This window comes from Anolis carolinensis, chromosome 2 (genome assembly GCF_035594765.1).
Source record: "Anolis carolinensis isolate JA03-04 chromosome 2, rAnoCar3.1.pri, whole genome shotgun sequence".
Lineage (NCBI taxonomy): Eukaryota > Metazoa > Chordata > Lepidosauria > Squamata > Dactyloidae > Anolis > Anolis carolinensis.
The window spans coordinates 186900200-186919950 of record NC_085842.1 but is presented as its reverse complement, the minus strand read 5'-3'; the positions used below and the strand labels follow the sequence as shown (position 1 = coordinate 186919950).

General features: G+C 41.7%; 2 long non-coding RNA genes across 2 annotated transcripts in view; one reads left to right on the top strand and one right to left on the bottom strand.

Annotated features, from left to right (window-relative positions):
• LOC134297137 (uncharacterized) overlaps positions 1-9620 on the top strand; it is a 31925-nt gene extending 22305 nt beyond the window's left edge. The window contains exon 3 of the long non-coding RNA XR_010003898.1: positions 9178-9620. This is a non-coding gene — a long non-coding RNA (uncharacterized LOC134297137). The remainder of the gene's footprint in view (positions 1-9177) is intronic.
• Positions 9621-10132: 512 nt separating this feature from the next.
• LOC134297138 (uncharacterized) lies at positions 10133-19426 on the bottom strand. The gene is made up of 2 exons (XR_010003899.1): positions 13957-19426; positions 10133-12400 (listed from the first exon to the last, which is right to left on the bottom strand). It is a non-coding gene; the product is annotated as an uncharacterized LOC134297138 (long non-coding RNA).
• Between the last annotated feature and the right edge of the window lie 325 nt (positions 19427-19751).

The following is a 19751-nucleotide window of genomic DNA, read 5'->3' as shown; positions in this document are numbered from 1 at the left end:
TTTTCCTTCCCAATTCTTAAACTGTTTCTCTATTACCTTCCATTTTTGTTTATAATTCCCCTTGACTATACTCTTTGGGTTTTTATATATCCATACTCCTAAGTATTTCAGCTTCTTTAATCCTAATCTTAACCCTGATATTTTCCTAATCTCCAGTTGTTCCCTTGGTGGGGTATTAAGACATAGTATCTCTGACTTTTTAATATTAACGAATAGTCCTGATATATTTTTAAATTCTTCCAGTTTTTTAATAATATCTTTTACCATAATTAACGGTTGACTTGTAATAATCATTGCATCATCGGCAAAGAAATTAAGCCTTATTTCTTCCTTTTGTCCTCCTCCCTTTTCTATTTTGTACCCTGTCCAATTGGTGCTATTCCTGATACTTTCAGCTAGCATTTCTATCGCTATTACAAATAAAGTGGGGGATAATGGACAACCTTGTTTTGTACCATTTAAAATTGGTATCTCTCCTGTCCTTCCATTATTCACCCTTATTTTTGCTTTACAGTTGCTGTACAATTGTTGCAGCGTTTTGCAAAAGTTTTCCCCCATATTCAACTGTTGACATAATCTTAACAGATAATTGTGATTGACTTTATCAAATGCTTTGTAAACATCCAATTTGAGAATTCCCATTTTTTTCTTATTCGAATTTGCATGATTCATTGCAATTACTACATTTTTTATTGGATCCCCAATTTTTCTTCCCTTCACAAATCCATATTGATCCTCTTTGATTATTTTTGGCATTATTGTTTCCAATCTTTTTGCTAAAATTTTTGTAAATATTTTATAATCTTGATTGCATAGACTAATGGGTCTGTATGACCCTGGTTGTGTTAAATCTCTCCCCTTTTTGGGTATAGTTATAATTTCTGATACTTTCCATGTTAGGGGGACTTTTTGCTTAGTGTATATTTCATTGAACAATTCTGTTAGGTGTGGTGCCAACTCTTCCATAAATGCTTTATAATATTCTGCTGGAAATCCATCTGGCCCTGGTGACTTGCCTCCCTTTAACCCTTTAATTGCCCTTATTGTTTCCTCTTGCGTTATTGGTTGGTTTAATAACTCTCTGTCTTCCTCTGCAATTTTTTCTCTGATATTTAAGTTCCCTTGCATTACCCTCTCTTCCTTATATAGATTTTTATAATATTTTGCCATTATCTCCCTAATCTTACTTTGCTCCTCTTGTTCTTTCCCATTTTCGTCTTTCAATCTCTTTATCCATGTTTTTTCTTTTTTCTTTTTCAAATAGTAAGCCATCCTCTTCATTGATTTTATATTCCAACTTTGGGAATAGCTTTTAACGTATAGATATTTATTTATTATATTCCTTTCCTCAAATGCTTCTAATTGGTTTTTTTTCTCCTTTAGCTCTCTCCAAATCTGTCTATCCTTAGTCCTTTTATGTTTGTCTTGCAGGGTTTCTATTTCTTTTATTCTCTTATCCTGTTCGGTCTCAAAATACTTATTTATTTCTTTCCTAATTGTTTCATATTCTTCCTCTCTACTGTTTAAAACTGTGTTATATCTCCAGGTTCTTTCTTTTCTTTCTATTTCTAATTTTACTTTTACTCTTAATGGTGCATGATCCGATAAATGTATTGGAAGTGTTTTTGCTTCTAGAATCACTGATTGGTTTGTATTTTTCCCCAGAATATAATCTATTTTGCTATATGTGTCATGTCTTCCCGAGTAATATGTCCATCTATTATTCTCTGGTTCCCCTTCTAATAAATCATTCATGTTGTATTCCCTTATATTTAACTTTCTATTACTATTTTGCCTTGTTGTTACCAATTCCAGGTTATAATCTCCTGCACAATACACTTCTCCTTGTGCAAACTTATCAATTTCCCCAAATAGCTTTTTTAAATACTTTTTTTGATTTTTGTTTGGGGCATATATACACACTAAAGTGATTCTAATTTTTTCAATTTTCCCTTTAATCATTACCCATCTCCCATCTGAATCCCTTTTTACCATTTCCACTTGGAAGTCTATTGTATTTTTAATTAAAATTGCCACACCCCGTGCTCTATTTGAACCTCTCGATTCATACACCTGTCCCCAAATCCTATCATTAAATAATGGAGTATGGTCCTTTCTCTTATGACATTCTTGTAAAAGCAGAATGCCAACTTTATAATCCTTTACCATTTTCATAACTTTTGCCCTTCTTTGTGGAGTTGATAAACCATTAACATTATGAGACATTATTACTACTTCACCCATAACCAGGTATTATTTGCATTTACCCTCCTGTAGTTTCTTTCCCCTGTCTGCTTGTCTTCCCATCCTCCCCCATGCCCCCCAGAGTCCAGACCTCTCCCTCCTCCCATCAGAGGGAGACCTGAAAGAGTTTTCCCTTTGTTCTCTTCCATTCCCAGACTCCCTCCCACCGGTGACTGCGTTGCCATCCACTGCTCTCCCCTCCTGCATCATCTTTTACCCCTTTAACCCCATTTGTCCAAATTTCATTATTCCACAAATGTTAGGCTGTTCATTCTTAAGTCTCTGTACTAGATCTCGTTTCAATTCTTCTATTCTCCTCTCTAATTTTCTGTTTTTTAAGATCTCTTAATTGTTTTTCTATAGATTTAATTTGTTCTAAATCCAGGTCCTTCAAATTCCTTAAAGTTCTCTTTTCTTCCCTGTCCTTTGGATCTCCCATTGCAAATAGACTCTGAAGTAAGTCTGTCTCTGTTGGTCCGCCTCTCTCTGCAGTCTCCAGCTCCCTCGATGCTTCTTGTCCAGTCGGCTTGTCCTTGGTCTTATCTGATTCCTCCTCCAGACCGTCTGTTTCTTTTCTGTCTGTATCCAGTTTTAACTGTTTAAGCATTTTCCTCCCACTTTCCAAGTCGGAAGCTTTATATAATTTATTGTCTTTATATACAATTAGGGTGGCTGGAAAAGCCCAGGTATAACGTTGTCCTTTCCTTTCCAAAGTTCCTGTAATTTCCCTCATTTCTGCTCTCTTTCCCAATGTCTCTGAAGATAAATCCAGGAGTGGCCATACTTTACTGCCAGCCAAGGTCAGGTTCTTCATTTTCCTCAATTTTCGATAAACAATGTCCCTTTCAGCCTCCCTTGTGAACCGTATCAAAATATCCTTGGGTTTCCTGCCTCCTCTGAAAGCCCAATGTATCCTCTCGATTCCTTGCGATGGGACCTGAGCATTTGTTGCAAGCCACTCAGCTATAACTCCCTTCAGATTCTCCTTTATCTGAAGACTCTCTCCTGCTGCTCTCAAACGCAGATTGGCTCTTCGGGATCTGTCCTCGAGGTCAGCAACTTTATCTAGAAGTTTTCTATTAATGTCTCTCAGAGTGATTAATTCACCTTTTTGTCTTCTGATCTCCGCTGCTGCCTCCTTAAACTTTTCTTGGCATTCTTCCACTTTATTCTCTATCAGCCCGAGTTTGCTATTAATTTGTGTGATTTGCTCTCTTGTCTGCTCATTTCCCTGTCTTAAAATCTCCATGTTTAATTTAAGATGTTCCAATGTAGTTATAATTTTGTTCAATTTTTCTTCCTCCCCTTCCTTCTCCTTTCTGTCCGCCATACTCCGTTCTCTTGGAGAACGGGAGAAGTCCCAGAAGATTGGAGGAGGGCAAATGTGGTCCCTATCTTCAAGAAGGGAAAAAAGAACGACCCAAACAATTACCGTCCGGTCAGCCTCACATCGATACCAGGCAAAATTCTGGGAAAGATCATTAAGGAAGTGGTCTGCAAACACTTAGAAACAGATGCTGTCATTGCTAATAATCAATACGGATTTACCAAAAACAAGTCATGCCAGACTAATCTGTTCTCTTTTTTCGACAGAGTTACGAGTTGGGTCGATACAGGGAATACCATGGATGTAGCGTACCTAGAATTCAGTAAGGCCTTCGACAAAGTCCCTCACAACCTTCTGGCAAACAAACTAGTAAAATGTGGGCTAGACAAAACTACAGTTAGGTGGATCTGTAATTGGCTAAGCGAACAAACCCAAAGGGTGCTCACCAATGCGTCGTCTTCATCTTGGAAAGAAGTCATGAGTGGAGTGCCGCAGGGTCCTGTCCTGGGCCCGGTTCTGTTCAACATCTTTATTAATGACTTAGACGAACGGTTAGAAGTCACGATCATCAAGTTTGCAGACGACACCAAACTGGGAGGGATAGCCAACACTCCAGAAGAAAGGAGCAGAATTCAAAACGATCTTGACAGACTAGAGAGATGGGCCGAAACTAACAAAATGAAGTCCAACAGGGACAAATGCAAGATACTTCACTTTGCCTTGCCGAAAAGGTGCCAGAATGGTCTGCAGTGACCAAGATTGAGATCTTTAAGGAAGGACTCAGGCGGGAGATTCTCTCCTGAGCAGTGCACCGCGATGAGCCTGACACATTGCACGGGTGAATCCAGCTAGCAGGGCGCGTCGAGACATCGCTGGCCCAAGCGAGGAGGCCCAGAGGAGGGAAGCATCAACAGCCACAGATGAAAGAGGGAAGCCGGAAGGGAGAATCGACTCCAACCGGGAGGAGAGCAGAGCCGAAAGGGAATGTGAAAGCAAGCAGGAGCGGTTGTTTTGTGTGCGGCCGATTGGGGCACAGGGCTGCCGAATGAGGGCAGAGGAAAGGAGAAGGCGGAGGTCTACCCAAACCGAAGCCCGCAGCCGGCAAACGTGCAGAGGAAGAACCACCGATGAGGGACCATTCGGGGGGGTTGGTAAGTCAGGACAAAAGAATGTTGGTAGTTCCAATTCAGCTTGAGAGTGGCAGTAAGCAAGCAACATGTAAAGCATTTATTGATTGTGGATGTTCTAGGGACATCATTACGCCTGAATTAGCAGCGGGACTAGGATGTGAAAGGACAAGCCTAGAATCCCCAATAGCTTTTTCGCAGTTCAACGGATCTATGGCATCAGGATTGTTAGCCAGACATAGTGTCGAGGGCGTGAAGTGTAAGATAGGGTGTTGGGAAGTAAGGGTGTCATTCGTAATATCACAAATAGCCAGCTACAATGTTATACTGGGCATGCCGTGGTTAGGGCAGGCCAACCCGCAAATCAACTGGGAAGATAAGAGCATGCATTTTGGAATAAGGTTGGGAGAGGGGAGCCAGGAAATCGAGAGGGAGCCAGGGAACAGGGGAGAGGAGGATTCCATCAGACTAGCAGAACTGGCGGAGAAATTGCCCCCAGAGTACTGTGAGTTTGTGGATGTGTTTGACGAGAAGGAAGCAGATAATTTTCCACTGAAGCGGAGTGTGGAAGTGAAAATAGAGCTAGTCCCAGGAGCAGAGCTTCCTAAGGCGAAATTGTATCCAATGTCGGCTAGAGAAAAGGAGGAACTCAGAAAGTATATCGATAAGAACCTAGCGAGGGGTTTCATCGAGCATTCAAATTCTCCTTTAGGAGCACCCGTGTTGTTTAGGCGGAAAAAGGACCAATAGTTGAGGCTCTGCATCGACTACAGAGGCCTGAACGCAATCAGTACTGTAAATAAATACCCCCTACCTTTAGTGAAGGATTTGATTGCCCAATTGTCAGAGGGGAAGATATTCACCAAGTTAGATTTGATTGAAGCATATCCTAAATTGCAAATCAAACCAGAGGACAGGTGGAAGACAGCCTTCTCCTGCGCATTCGGTCTGTATAATTATTGCGTCCTCCCTTTTGGATTGAGTGGAGGCAGCGTTCATGCAATTGATCAATGAAGTGTTGCATCCATTACTGTACAGGGGAGTTTTTGTTTTTCTGGATGATATATTAATAATGTCTCAGAACAAGGAGCAACACGTGAAACTAGCTAGGGAAGTCCTCCAAAAGTTGAGGGAAGCGAAACTGTACGTGAAGCTAGCCAAGTGCGAGTTCAACAGAGACCAAATAGACTTTCTAGGGTATAGGATTTCCCCGCAGGGAGTAGCGATGGACCCTGCGAAAGTAGAAGATATAAGGGGGTGGGAAGCACCCAAAACGCGGAAACAGCTGCAATCCTTTCTGGGGTTTGCAAACTTCTACAGAACATTCATTAAGGACTTTGCTTGTCTCACTTTACCATTAACTGACTTGTTAAAGACGAAAGGGAGGGGGGAAACAGCCAAAGTGAAGGCCCCTGGGGCCAAACTGACTTGGACATTAGAATGCCAGGAGGCTTTCGAAGCTCTTAAGAAGCGATTCACAGAGGAGCCCATCCTACAACACCCTGACATGTCTAAAGCATTTGTGATACATTGTGATGCATCAGACTGTGCATATGGGGCAGTTTTGCTACAGAAGGACGAAGGGGGGAATCTAAAACCATGTGGCTATTTGTCGAAAAAATTTAGTGAAACAGAGAAAAACTGGCCAATCTGGGAGAGGGAGGCCTTAGCAATTTTGAAGGCATTAGAGTGCTGGAGACACTTCCTGGAAGGAAGTGGGATCACGTTTGAGACCACAAAAATTTGCAATACCTGAGATCCCCTCGCAAACTGTCAACAAAGCAAATAAGGTGGGCCCAATACTTTAGCCGCTTTGATTTCAAGCTAAAGTTCTTCCAAGGGAAACACAACATACTGGCTGACGCTCTTTCTTGGATGCCCCAGCATGGGGGAGGATTTCAGGAATCTGAGGGAAGTATTTTCCTAGATAAGCAATGGGGCCTGGCGGTGTTAACTCGAGCACAGGCAACTAGAGAAAACAAACGTACTGCCATTTCCACGGGGGAAGGGGAAATGTGGGAAGAAGAGTTGAAACGAGCATACGGAGAGGACGTCTGGTTACAAACGAACAAGGAATGGGGGAACTGTGTGGGGATTTGGTGCTTGTAAATAAGAAATTTTACATTCCTGAAAGTTTGAGGCAAGAGATGCTGAGAAAATGCCATGATAACAAGGGTGCAGGTCATCTGGGACCTACCAGGACAATTAAACTGTTAGCCAAACAATGCTGGTGGCCCGGAATGAGGAAAGACGCTAGGCTATACGTCACTCAGTGTGGGTTGTGTGCAGAGAGCAAAACACCACCTGGCAAACCCCAGGGGCTCTTGCAAAAGGTGGTGGAACCCACGAGACCATGGGAATGCGTGGCAATGGATTTTGTCGGCGAGCTACCCCCCAGCAGAGGCCACAGGTACATTTGGACAATACTGGACCTCTTCTCAAAACAAGTGCATTTTGTAGCCCTGCCGAAACTCCCTTCTGCTGAAAAACTTGCTGATTTGTATGTAAAGCATGTCTATCGCCTACATGGATGTCCTGACAAAATAATTAGTGACCGTGGAGTCCAGTTCACTGCTAAATTCTGGGGAAAATTCTTACAGCTGTTAGGAGCAGAAGGAATCTGAGCTCAGCCTTCCATCCCATGACCAAGGGGGGGGGGGGGGGGTCGAACGCACTCAACAAACACTGTGTCAATTTTTGAGAATGTACACAAACTATAGACAGGATGACTGGGCGGAACTACTGCCTTTTGCTGAAATGGCGTTTAACGGGGCTATACATTCGGCTACAGGTAGTTCCCTGTTCGAAATAGTGTACGGACAGGATATGGCACCATTCCCCAGACTACCCGGGTGGAGGGAAGGAGAGGGCCAGACAGATGAGGAGTGGCCGGCCAAAATCAAGCAAGGGTAGCAGGACGTGGTGAAGGCACTACGAGAAACGCAAAGGAAGTACAAACTCTTTGCTGATCGTAGGCGCCGAGAAGGGGACGAATTGGGCGAAGGGGATCTAGTTTGGCTGAGTACAAAAAATCTGAAGTTCGGATTTCCATCGAAGAAACTGGCACCACGCTATATAGGGCCATTCAGAGTTACAAAAAGGGTAAATGAAGTAACCTATCAGCTGAGGTTGCCCAAGGATTTAGGGAAAGTACACCCGGTGTTTCACTGCAGCCTTTTGAAAAAATACAAAGGAACATTGGACAGCGGAGAACAATAGTTGTATTTAATCTTTCTCATTCAGGACGAAGGGGAGGAGGACCCCATGTCAGAACCCTGCTACTAGAGCCTGGGTATGGCTCTGAGTTTCAGGGTCACTGACAAGGTGGACTGATAAGACACCTGCATCTCGGGATCCTGAGAAGAAACGGCTGCTGGACTTGGCGGGGAAACTTCGCGGGGTTTTGTTGGGCGGGAAATACTTCTTCAAATGAGGGGGGAGGGTATATAAAGGAATGCTGGCAGACGCCTCCCATTCTTGGCTTTTTCCATGTCGATGTTTCCTGCAGTAAACTTTCTGGTGACAACACAGCGAGTCTCGTGTATTCATTCAGGAGCGGCTGTGGTGAGCCGACACATAGTTTACTTATTCATTCAGGGCAGCCTGTACAAACTACACTCTCTTCTCGGTGCCTCCATCATTCATTCTATTGAACATAATCGGGTTCACCATTTTCCATGGTTTCACGTATCCACGGGTCTGGGAATGTTTCATACTATATGCTGTCATATGACAGTTCTACATTATGGAAAAAAGGCAAACATAGGGCTTTTCTGATATAATGTTATCCAGTTAATTTTGTTTTCTTCATAGTGTGTCTTGCCCATTCACGGGCAACATACATCACCAAAGATCATGCAATGTCAGCCTACAGTTGGCCATGAATCCATAGCATGTCTAAGGATGCCTGACTGCCTCTCACATGATCATTACAATAAAAGACCAGAAAAAGACTAGGGCATTCTCACTTCTGCATAAAGCATGAAGCGGTTCTTAGATGCTGGAAACTGGGTTAGACACTATGTCTGCAGAAGTGTCCCTCTGTTGCAATTTTCTCCATGGTGCTTCCTCTGTTTTTGCTGCTTACACTTATTCGATGTACCTACATGCACATTCTCATGTCAAGATTAGTGTTTGAACTTTGGAAACCATTTTAAAAGTTCCTTGTTTTAAATAACGACAACTATTGGGATACATATAACTATATAAACCAGTGGTGGGAATCATACAGATCTCGATATGCTGTTGGTCTACATGTTCCAGAGCTCAGAGCCACTATTAATTGATGGTGAAAAAGACTAGGAACTGGAGTCCAACAACATCTGGAGCATGTTATGATTCTTACTCTAGTATAGATATTGGCACTGAGATTGTACTGTTATTGAGCGACAGCAACCCCGCTCCCCTGAATGGTTTATAGTTCACCAATAGACTTCAAGCAAATAATATGATTTTTTCTCTTAAAAAAATATTTTCTAGAAATCCCCGCCTGCAGGCTGTGACGTCAAGATAAACCCTGATTAATCCTGGTGCAGATCCTAGTCGGCCAACCAGATGAGAGAGCCAGAAGTCTGAATAGCTGTCAGAACTGTATAAGATGTCCTGTTTTTCTGTATTTATGTTTGTACATTTTGAAGCAAATTGCTTGTACTTGCATCTTTTTTGGCCAAATCATAATATTCTTTTGACTGTGTTGACTTCAATCTGGGGAGCTTGTTTCTCTGTCCTGGCTCAGATGAGCTTTAGCACATGCTCACCAGGCATGGACCTCTTAACTGTGGTCCTAGCTGAAATCACCACCCTACTCCTGTTTCAAAGCAAACACAGAAAAATTGCACTTCTCAGTAGGATTACTTTGTATGAGAATTTTTTTTAAAAAATATTTTTTATTCAAATTTCAAAGTTTACAGTGAAACAGGGGAAATACGGGGGGGGGGGGGGAGGGTGAACTAAGGGATTGATGTGACATGGGACGCTGCAACTAAGTTGTTACGGGGCAAGAAGAAAGAGACATGTGGAACAAAAAAAAAAAGAAAACAAAAAAAACCAAGAAAAACCCAAAACAAAACAAAAACAAAAACAACAAAAAAAAAGGGATTAAGGGGTCGACAATTAGGAAAGGAACCCTAGCCGGGGGGGGGGGGGGGGGAGTTGACTTCAACTTCTTTGTATGAGAATTTTTGACAAGATGTGAGTCTTAGTGAGTGTATTAACAAAAAGAGGACTCCAAGATCAGTTAAAACTCCAAAGACAACAAATATTATCTGATCTCGGCTGCTAAGGAGCATCACCACTGGTTAGTACTTGGATGGGAGAAAGAAAAATCTCCTTGCCTAAAATAATATATGAAATTACTGGGGTTGCCATAGATTGACAGACAGCCTGAAAAGATACATAAACACACACACACACACACACACACACACAGGAGCAATTAAATTAGGGACAAACTTTAATAATAATAATAATAATAATAATAATAATAATAATAATAATAATAATAATTTTATTCTTATACCCCGCCCCATCTCCCCGAAGGGACTCGGGGCGGCTTACATGGGGCCAAGCCCGAATAGAACAATAAAAACAAGAAAAACAAGACAAGAAACCAATGAAACCAATAATCAAACCATAAAAACTTTTAAGAAAGATGCTCATTTTACAAATTCTTTTTATCTGAAGCTAGCTCTCGACTTTTTCTTTTTGTTCTTTATCTATCTGTAAATCTTTTAGCAACATCAACACTTAGAGCTGGACAGTTGAAAAAACAAATACTTTTGTGTCAGGTTGTAGCCATGTGTTTGTTGTAAGTTATGTCATAAAGCTTGAGCGAGTAACTGACGGGATTCTTCTCTAGGTGATCATACTATAGCTGTCTGTGCCTACATCTGCCTCCAAATTTCTTTCCTGAGTATGCGTGAACAGAAAAACAGAGGATCTATACACTTGGCATTCAAAATGTAAATCAAAGGAAAAGTGGAGGCTGGTAAAATAAATTCAAAATGCTCATCAATACAAAATGGAAGGGATTTATTAGATGTCTCTAGAACAGGAATCTCTAGAACATGGTCCTTTGGGTGTTCATGGAAAGATTTTAGGGCATCCATGAGCTTCAAATTGTTTTTAAAAAACTTATTCTAACTGAAATCTAGCATTTCCTTCATTTATGCAATAAATTACTGTGTAGTGTTAATCTCATATCATATTACAGTTATTGCATATCTTGAAAAAATCATTTACGTTAATCGATACTTTGATATTACCATGGTTGTTAGACCCAATGTTAAGTCACACATGAACACAGTCCTGCTGTGTACTATTGTGTGACATGCTGATATTGACTGTCATAAAACTATCTGTTGCTATATTCAGAGAAGGGGCCTGTGGTTTCCACCTGACTGGCAAAGGGGTCCCTAGTACTGTACTTCCCTTTCTTTGCCTGGGCAAAACAGGCACTTGTGGCATATAGGAAGAGGAAAAGGAGCCAGATTTGCAGGGCAAGTGAAGTGACACATGCTTTCTGAGGAAACACACAGTGTGCTCAGCCCCCAAACAGTAATCTCTTAAGAATGGGGCTCCTGTATGAATGTTCATATGATTCACATGGTAGCCCCATGTTTGAGAGATAGGGCTGGGAATTATGGCTTCTCTACCACCTGGAGCTGGAGCTGGAGTTGGAGCTGGAGCTGTCCTGTGAACCCTCACACATCAGCTGCATCCACCAGTTGAACAGTCCTCCCACTCATCCTCTGAGGAAAGGACTGCCATGTGAATGTTCATGCACCAGCCACATCTTCAGGAGCGAGGCATGGTTCACCAGTGATCCCTCACCTTCTAAGTGAAGGGACCATAAGCCAGAAAATAGTAAACTTTTGCCTATGTGGCTTTGCCTCTGCATATGCCCCTCCCTTCCTGTGAGCTGGTGCCTTTCTCCAAAAAGTTCCAAGGAGAGAAGAAAACTCAGAGTAAACAAGTTAGGTCATTAGTATCCCTTATGCCAAGTGGGTGTGGAAGGTGAGGAAAACCCTCGGCCATTGGTAAATTTTAGATAAGCCAAAGGTATATATTCTTTGTTTGCTGTGACATGCTGGTGCGACCGCCATTTGCATAGTACAGACCCATTAAAAGTGGGTGCCTACGGCTGTTTGCCTTATCATAGCTGTGATAACAATAAAAGGCTTGTTTTATGGCTCTCTTGGAATTCTCTCCTTTACTTCCTCTCTGAATGCACTGGACAAACAAGGCCAGTCCCTAACATAAGGATGTCCACATGGTAGCCCCAACTTAGGGAGGCAGTTGTGGTAGTACAAGCTCACAAATAATCAAAAACACAAACTTGCAAACAGGGAAGTCTGACTGTAGTTTTTTAACAGTGGTATATAATTCAAAGAGTAGGTGTAAAAGGAAATTTGAAGATGTGCAGTTATGGATTGTTATGCAGTTATGGAGCGCCCGGTAGCACAATGGGTAAACCCTTGTGCCAGCAGACTGCTGACTTGAACGTGGGTTGCTAACCTGAAGGTTGCCAGTTTGAATACAACCTGGAGAGGGCGCAGATGAGTTCCAGCTCCATGCGGGGATATGAGAGAGGCTTCCCACAAGGATGGTAAAACATCCAACATTTGGGCATTCCATGCGCATCGTCCTTGCAGACAGCCAATTCTCTCACATCAAAAGCCACTTGCAGTTTCTCATGTTGCTCCTGAGATGAAAAAAATGGATTGTTAGAATTTGGATGAAGAAGACTGAAATGCAAATTTAATGGCATGATGACAAATGTAATATTTGTTACATTCCAGCTGCTGTTGCAAGAGAACATTCTTCCTATTGCCTTCACTATAGACCTTTATTCCAGAAGGTTTCTCAATCCTCCAGCAAAGGTTTTGAAGATGAAAGGCATGTGTGTGAAAGAGGAAAGCATGCCCTCATAGTTCCACTAATGGAAACAGTTCTTTTGGCAGAATTAAAGCTTCAAATTCCATCCCTTGACTCTTGCACTAAATAACTTGGGTGTTTAACTCCTAAGTGGGGTAAAAGCAATGAACTGGGTATAGATTATCTAATTATCTGCAGTGTATATTAGCTGAAATCATGAGAAATTTGGCTTTTGATGTCCTACTCCTTTCCTCTACACTTGTCTTTTTATATACAGTAGAGTCTCACTTATCCAACACTCGCTTATCCAACGTTCTGGATTATCCAACACATTTTTGTAGTCAATATTTTCAATATATCGTGATATTTTGGTGCTAAATTCGTAAATATGGTAATTACTACATAGCATTACTGCGTATTGAACTACTTTTTCTGTCCAATTTGTTGTATAACATGATGTTTTGGTGCTTAATTTGTAAAATCATAACCTAATTTGATGTTTAATAGGCTTTTCCTTAATCTCTCCTTATTATCCAACATATTCGCTTATCTAATGTTCTGCCAGCCCATTTATGTTGGATAAGCGAGACTCTACTGTACATTGTATAAGCACTAGCCAAGGTAACTGTACTCAATACAGAATTTCATGCAGGTAAGTGAGCAAGCTGGCAGATGAGTAGAAATGGGAAGATTTTAGGTGCAGGGAGTGGGGAAATAAAAACTAAGGCCGCTTCCAGACAGCAATTTATCGCAAGCGGAAATAGGTTAAAGTAACCCATTTTCTCCTGCGTTGCTGTCCAGACGGGCTCCCAAAAGAAGTGGGCTTTCCCGTGCCTTGTCCCCATTGTAGCGTGGTAACAACTACACTACAATGGGGACAACCTAACCCCCCCTGCCGCCCCCCGCCGCCGCCAAAAAAAACTTTAACATAAAAGAAAAACTTACCAGGATGCCATTAGGCCTCTTTGAATGCTTCCTGGAACATAGCAATGTTGCATCAGGAAGCAGGGCTGTGAGGGGCAGGAACGATTCGCGCGCGCCCCATCTCCTAGCATTATGGGGTCTGAGGAAGTGAATTGAGCTCTGCGGTAAGTCCCCACAGGGCCCATATTCCATTAGACCCAGGCCTTTCAGGAAGACCCAGGTATTAATTTGGGACAAAGCAGGGTTTTCTTGCTTTGTCTCAAATTAATTCGCTTTTACTGGAGAAATAGTTTGGATGTTTGGACGCCTCCAGTAAAACTGTGGGAGCTCCTTGTCTGATGGGCCCTAGAAGTTGTTTTTTTAAAGTATTTTTCCATGGATAGACTGGATCTTAAAGCATAGGTTACATAATCTTTTCTTTTGTGATGATGAATAAAATGTTTAAAAAATCCAACATACCTTTGATATCGAGCTAGATTTCGGTTAGGGGTTTCCTTTTAAGGGGAAATCCTTGCTCCTTTCTTGCCCCGCAGGTCCGAAGATCTTGGCAAGGGGAGGGAGCCGCTATAAATCAAGATTTAGCCAGAAATTCTCACCATCCAGACGAGAAGAAAGAATACCGAGTTGTTTTATTCAGTTTCAGCTGAAAAAGGATGACATCTGCAATCGCTCACCAAGAAGTCATGACATACATTTACAGATGAATCACTTTTATAACAAAAATATGGGAGGCGCGGATTGAATTTCGCGCTGCACGTTTCCCCGCCTTCCTATGTGCCGATTGGTCCTTAAAATGGCGGCGGGAACCCTTGTCCAATCAGAGGGCTCCTATGCCTCGGGGTCCCCCACCAATCAGGGATGAGGAGGCAGGCTTATCTAGGAACAATGGACTTGCCGGGGATTGACGAGGAATTATGATTGAGTCATTGAGTGAATGTCCAGAAGGGGTTTCTAGACTGCTTCTTGGGGTGTAAATACAGTAGAGTCTCACTTATCCAACATAAATGGGCCGGCAGAACGTTGGATAAGTGAATATGTTGGATAATAAGGAGAGATTAAGGAAAAGCCTATTAAACATCAAATTAGGTTATGATTTTACAAATTAAGCACCAAAACATCATGTTATACAACAAATTTGACAGAAAAAGTAATTCATTACACAGTAATGCTATGTAGTAATTACTGTATTTACGAATTTAGCACCAAAATATCACAATGCATTGAAAATATTGACTACAAAAATGTGTTGGATAATCCAGAATGTTGGATAAGCGAATGTTGGATAAGTGAGACTCTACTGTATACATTTTTGTCTCTGCCAGGCCGTGGTGAGTCAGATGGGCTGCATTTGTTTTTGAAAGGTGTCATGTCCATGTTGACAGCCGAGGTGATCGTGGATTGTCCCTGTTGTTAAGTGGTCCCGGAATCCGGACAGCTGATTTCCCAAAAGATGGCCCTGCTCCGATGTCTTAATGGGAAAAAAAACCTAATCTATTGTCAATGCAAGAAATGGGTGTCTGACAGTTTCCTGGTGTGAGGAATTATCTCCCTCTGGGATGTTGCAACTTGTCAATTTAATTCCTAAGTCAGCTCTCGGTCATTCTTTAATATAAGACATTTTTCACAAGAATAAAGAAAAGGAACAGGTAGGGTACATAATTCATACATAGGAACAATATTTTCCCTTTGTTTCCCAAACCTTTTGTGGTGTGGAATTCATGAAATAAAATAAAAGTCCACAGGAGTCGAATCTGTGGCTCTCTGGGTGAAGCAACCCCCCAGGTCAAAAGGTCAGGCAGGAGGGGGCACTCCAGGGATGGGGGCAGTTCATGGATGGGGCAGGGGCTCTGGGTGGCCCCCGCATGCAGTCCGAACTTCGGCAAGCCTGCCCTTGCAGAGAAAACCACGCCATAATGCAAGGGAACTCCGTTTTGACATTTTTTGACAGATTGACAATCAGCTGATCTGCCCCCAAAGACCGGGTCAATTTGCGAGTGGGTGGTCTCCTTCTGACGGTGAGGCGTTTTTAGAAAAGAATATGAAAAATGAACATGCTAGGATTCAAAACAAAGGAGATATGGCCAGGAATAGAAGCTGGGGTAGCCTGTTGTTCCGTGGCTTGCCCAGCGAGGGAGAAAGGGAGGGAGGGCAGAGCCGCGAGAGGGAATTCATGCTCTCATGCCATAGGGGATACAAAATAGATTTTATTTGAGATAGTTACAAAGTTCAGGGCTTAGAAAGGCACAGAGAGGAAGCAAAAGATACAATTTAAGCAGTTGCTGGGCATGTTTGCACAGTCAAATTGGTCTCAGCGTGACTCTTCCTGATCTGCGGAACTCATCGCTGCAGGTCAGATTTGACTAAACGCAGATGGTCGCCCGAGTCCGATCACACCTTCAGTGAAGTGTAAATATCTGCATGTGGAGATACACTACATAAGTATAGTCAATCCCTATACAGAATAATCAACATTACATAACAGCTCTCAATGACTGGGTGCCATAGTGCAATAGAAAACATGATTCGCTGCAACAGATCAAAAACACTATCCCAATTCTGGCTGGAAAATGCACATATTCGCATCACCGTATATCCCTGCACTCACAAAAAACACATGATTTCCTTCCCTCTCTCCATGGAGACTGCACCAGCGCATGTCCACTTTTAAAAAGCCCGAAACAGCCGATCAGCTGATTGGGCTATGAAACAGACACACAGCTGATTTAAAGGATGCATGAATGGAGAGCAATTAGAACTCTCTGAAACTCATTATTTTAAATTTTCTAATATTAAACAGAGCTTGAATAAACAATTGGAAGAGAGAAATCCAGTGGAAGTTCTTTTTATTTCCTCAGTTATGTGCTGAACCTCATATGTACACATGAGAATCTGCTTATATTTATATTATGATATTCACATGTGTGCATGTGCAGTCCATGTACATGTACATAATGGAGTAATTTTTATTTTAAAACCCTCTGCTGGATGTTCTCCATCCGCTCTTCATCTTGTTCCGATACAGAGGAAGGCTGTGAGGATGGTGGGGGAAGAAATCCCAGTACCCATAGATCTGTGTGAGGACATGTTCTCAGGTCCTGGTTTTTTTTGTTTGTTTGTTTTGTTTTGTTTTTTTGTCCTCCATTTAAAATCTGCATTCTTGTGCTGCCTGGAAGCACCCAGAGCTAAAGACAAATTTCACATGGTTGGACTTTGCCTCCTAGTGGTATAACATCTGTACTGTTCATTAATAGAGGGCTGGGTAATTAAATATTGTTTCATGACCATTCATACTACTTACTGTCAATTTTGCCACCTCCATCCATTTTGGAGTCTTTGGTGGCATGGCTCTGATTATCAAAGGGAGCTCTGGTCATGAATGGAAGGATCTCATCCTTGTGGCAATGGAAGGAAGAGGAATCCTGGCTTCAAAAGGAAAGTGTGATCTTCCCGTTTTTGCCTCTCTTGCCAGACAGAAGGTGAAAGGAACAAGTGCAGGAATGAAAAAGGGCGAGTCTTTTCACAAGAATTTCTACAGCTTTGGCATTTTTTTCTAAGCTTATAGAAAACATTGTATGAGACCAAAATGTGGCTAGGGAATGCATCTAGGAAAATGGGGTGAAACTGAGGGAATACAACCACATTACAAACACATTCAGAAATCCCAAAATGTGCTATCTATCTATATATATAAAAGGATAAAAAAATTTCGACCTAGGACAAAACAACAAAACTACACATCCCAGAAACACTAAACTTGGCAACACAACCCCTCATCCATGCTTCTATGTTCATACAACAAAAAGAAAAGAAAAATAAAGTCCTAATTAGAGGGAAAGGAATAATTGTTTTTTATCCAATTGCTGCCACTTAGAAGGCTAAACTCTGCCCACTTGGTCTCCTAGCACCCTACTCAGCCCAGGGACAGGCACAGTTAGGCCTCAGGCATTTTCCACACTGCCTATAAAATACAGATTATCTTATTTTAACTGGATTATATGGCAGTGTAGACTTAAGGCCCTTCCACACAGCTATATTACCCATTTATAATCTTATATTATCTGCTTTAAACTGGATTATCTTGAGTCCACACTGCCAGATAATTCACTTCAGTGTGCATTTTATACAGCTGTGTAGAAGGGGCCTCATATAATCCAGTTCTAAGCAGAAAATATAAGATTATAAATATACAGTAGAGTCTCACTTATCCAACATAAACAGGCCGGCAGAACGCTGGATAAGTAAATATGTTGGATAATAAGAAGGGATTCAGTAAAAGACTATTAAACATCAAATTAGGAAATAATTATACAAATTAAGCACCAAACATCATGTTATACAACAAATTTGACAGAAAAGTAGTTCAATTGCTCAGTAATGCTATGTTGTAATTACTGTATTTAGAAATTTAGCACCAAAATATCACAATGAATTTAAAACATTGACTACAAAAACATTGACTACTAAAAGGCAGACTGCGTTGGATAATCCAGAACACTGGATAAGCGAATGCTGGATAAGTGAGATTCTACTGTAATATGAAATAATTACTGTGGTAATCCAGTCCAACCCAATTCTGCCATGGAGGGCACAATCCAAGCACGCCCAACAGATGGCCACCCAGCCTCTCAATAATAATAATAAGAATATCATACAATCATAAGGTTAGGAGACACCCCTAAGGATCATCCAGTTCAACTTCCTTCTACCATGCAGGACGACACAAACCAAGCACTCCTGACAGATGGCCATCCAAGATCTGCACAGTAATAATACAAATCGAAACATAGAATCAGATAGTTAGGAGAGACCCCTAAAGGCTATCCAGTCCAACCCAACTCTGCCATTGGATGATACAATCCGAGCACTCCCAACAGATGGCCAGCCAGCCTCTCAATAATAATAATAATAATAATAATAATAATAATAATAATAATAATAATAAGAAGAAGAAGAAGAAGAAGAAGAAGAAGAAGAATATCATACAATCCTAAGGTTAGCAGATACCCCTAAGGATCATCCAGTTCAACTTCCTTATATCATGCAGGAGGACACAATCCAACCACTCCTGACAAATGGCCATCCAATATCTGCACAATAATAATACACATCAAATCATAGCATCAGACAGTTAGGAGACACCCCTAAAGGCCATCCAGCCCAATCCAATTCTGCCATGCAGGACTCAATCCAAGCACTCCCAACAGATGGCCACCCAACCTCTCAATACTAATACTACTAATAATAATAACAACAACAACAACAACATCATACAATCCTAAGGTTTGGAGTGACCTCTATGGATCATCCAGATCAACTTCCTTCTACCATGCAGGAGGACACAATCCAAGCACTCCTGACAGATGGCCATCCAGCCTCTACATAATAATGATGATGAAGATGATGAAGATGATGATGATGATGATGATGATGATGATAATAATAATAATAATAGAAGCATAGAATCCAAGAGTTTGGAGAGACCCCTAAAGGCCATCCAGCCCAACCCTTTCTACTATGCAGCAGGACACAATCCAAGCATTCACAACACATGGACAACGTACAAATACTATATAATACTACACAGGGACATAGACCCCCTCTACCCTCACCACTTTCACAGTACACAAACAACCAAATGCATACTAAACATAAAGACAACTATACAACAAACATTCAATACTACCACTACGTCAACAAGTTCTCACCAACACCACCAGACAATGCCACAGCAACGCGTGGCCGGGCACAGCTAGTCTATATAGATGTAAAAATGTAATGTTCATTTTACTATGGAGTAAACAACAAAACCACTGGACCAAATCACACCAAATTTGGCCACAAAAGTCATCCAAAATATGTCTTTCTATTAAAAAACCTAGAAAAAGTCCAAATTACAGAGAATGAGGAAGGGCCTTTCTCTCCCCTAACTGCCAGTTAGAAAGGTAGGCTCTGCTGCCTTTAGCCCCCCTCCCCCCCGCTGCCTTTAGGCCCCGCCCCCTTCGTATCCTAGAAACTCTCTCAGCCAAAATGGCGCCCAGGGCACAGGCAGAGTGCATTTTGGCCTGATCCACACTGCCTATAAAATACAAGCAGTTCTGATTTGAACTGGATTATATGGCAGTGTAGACTCAAGGTCCTTCCACACAGCTTCCACCCATTTATAATCTTATATTATCTGCTTTGAACTGGATTATCTTGAGCCCACACTGCCATATAATCCACTTCAGTGTGTATTTTATACAGCTGTGTAGAAG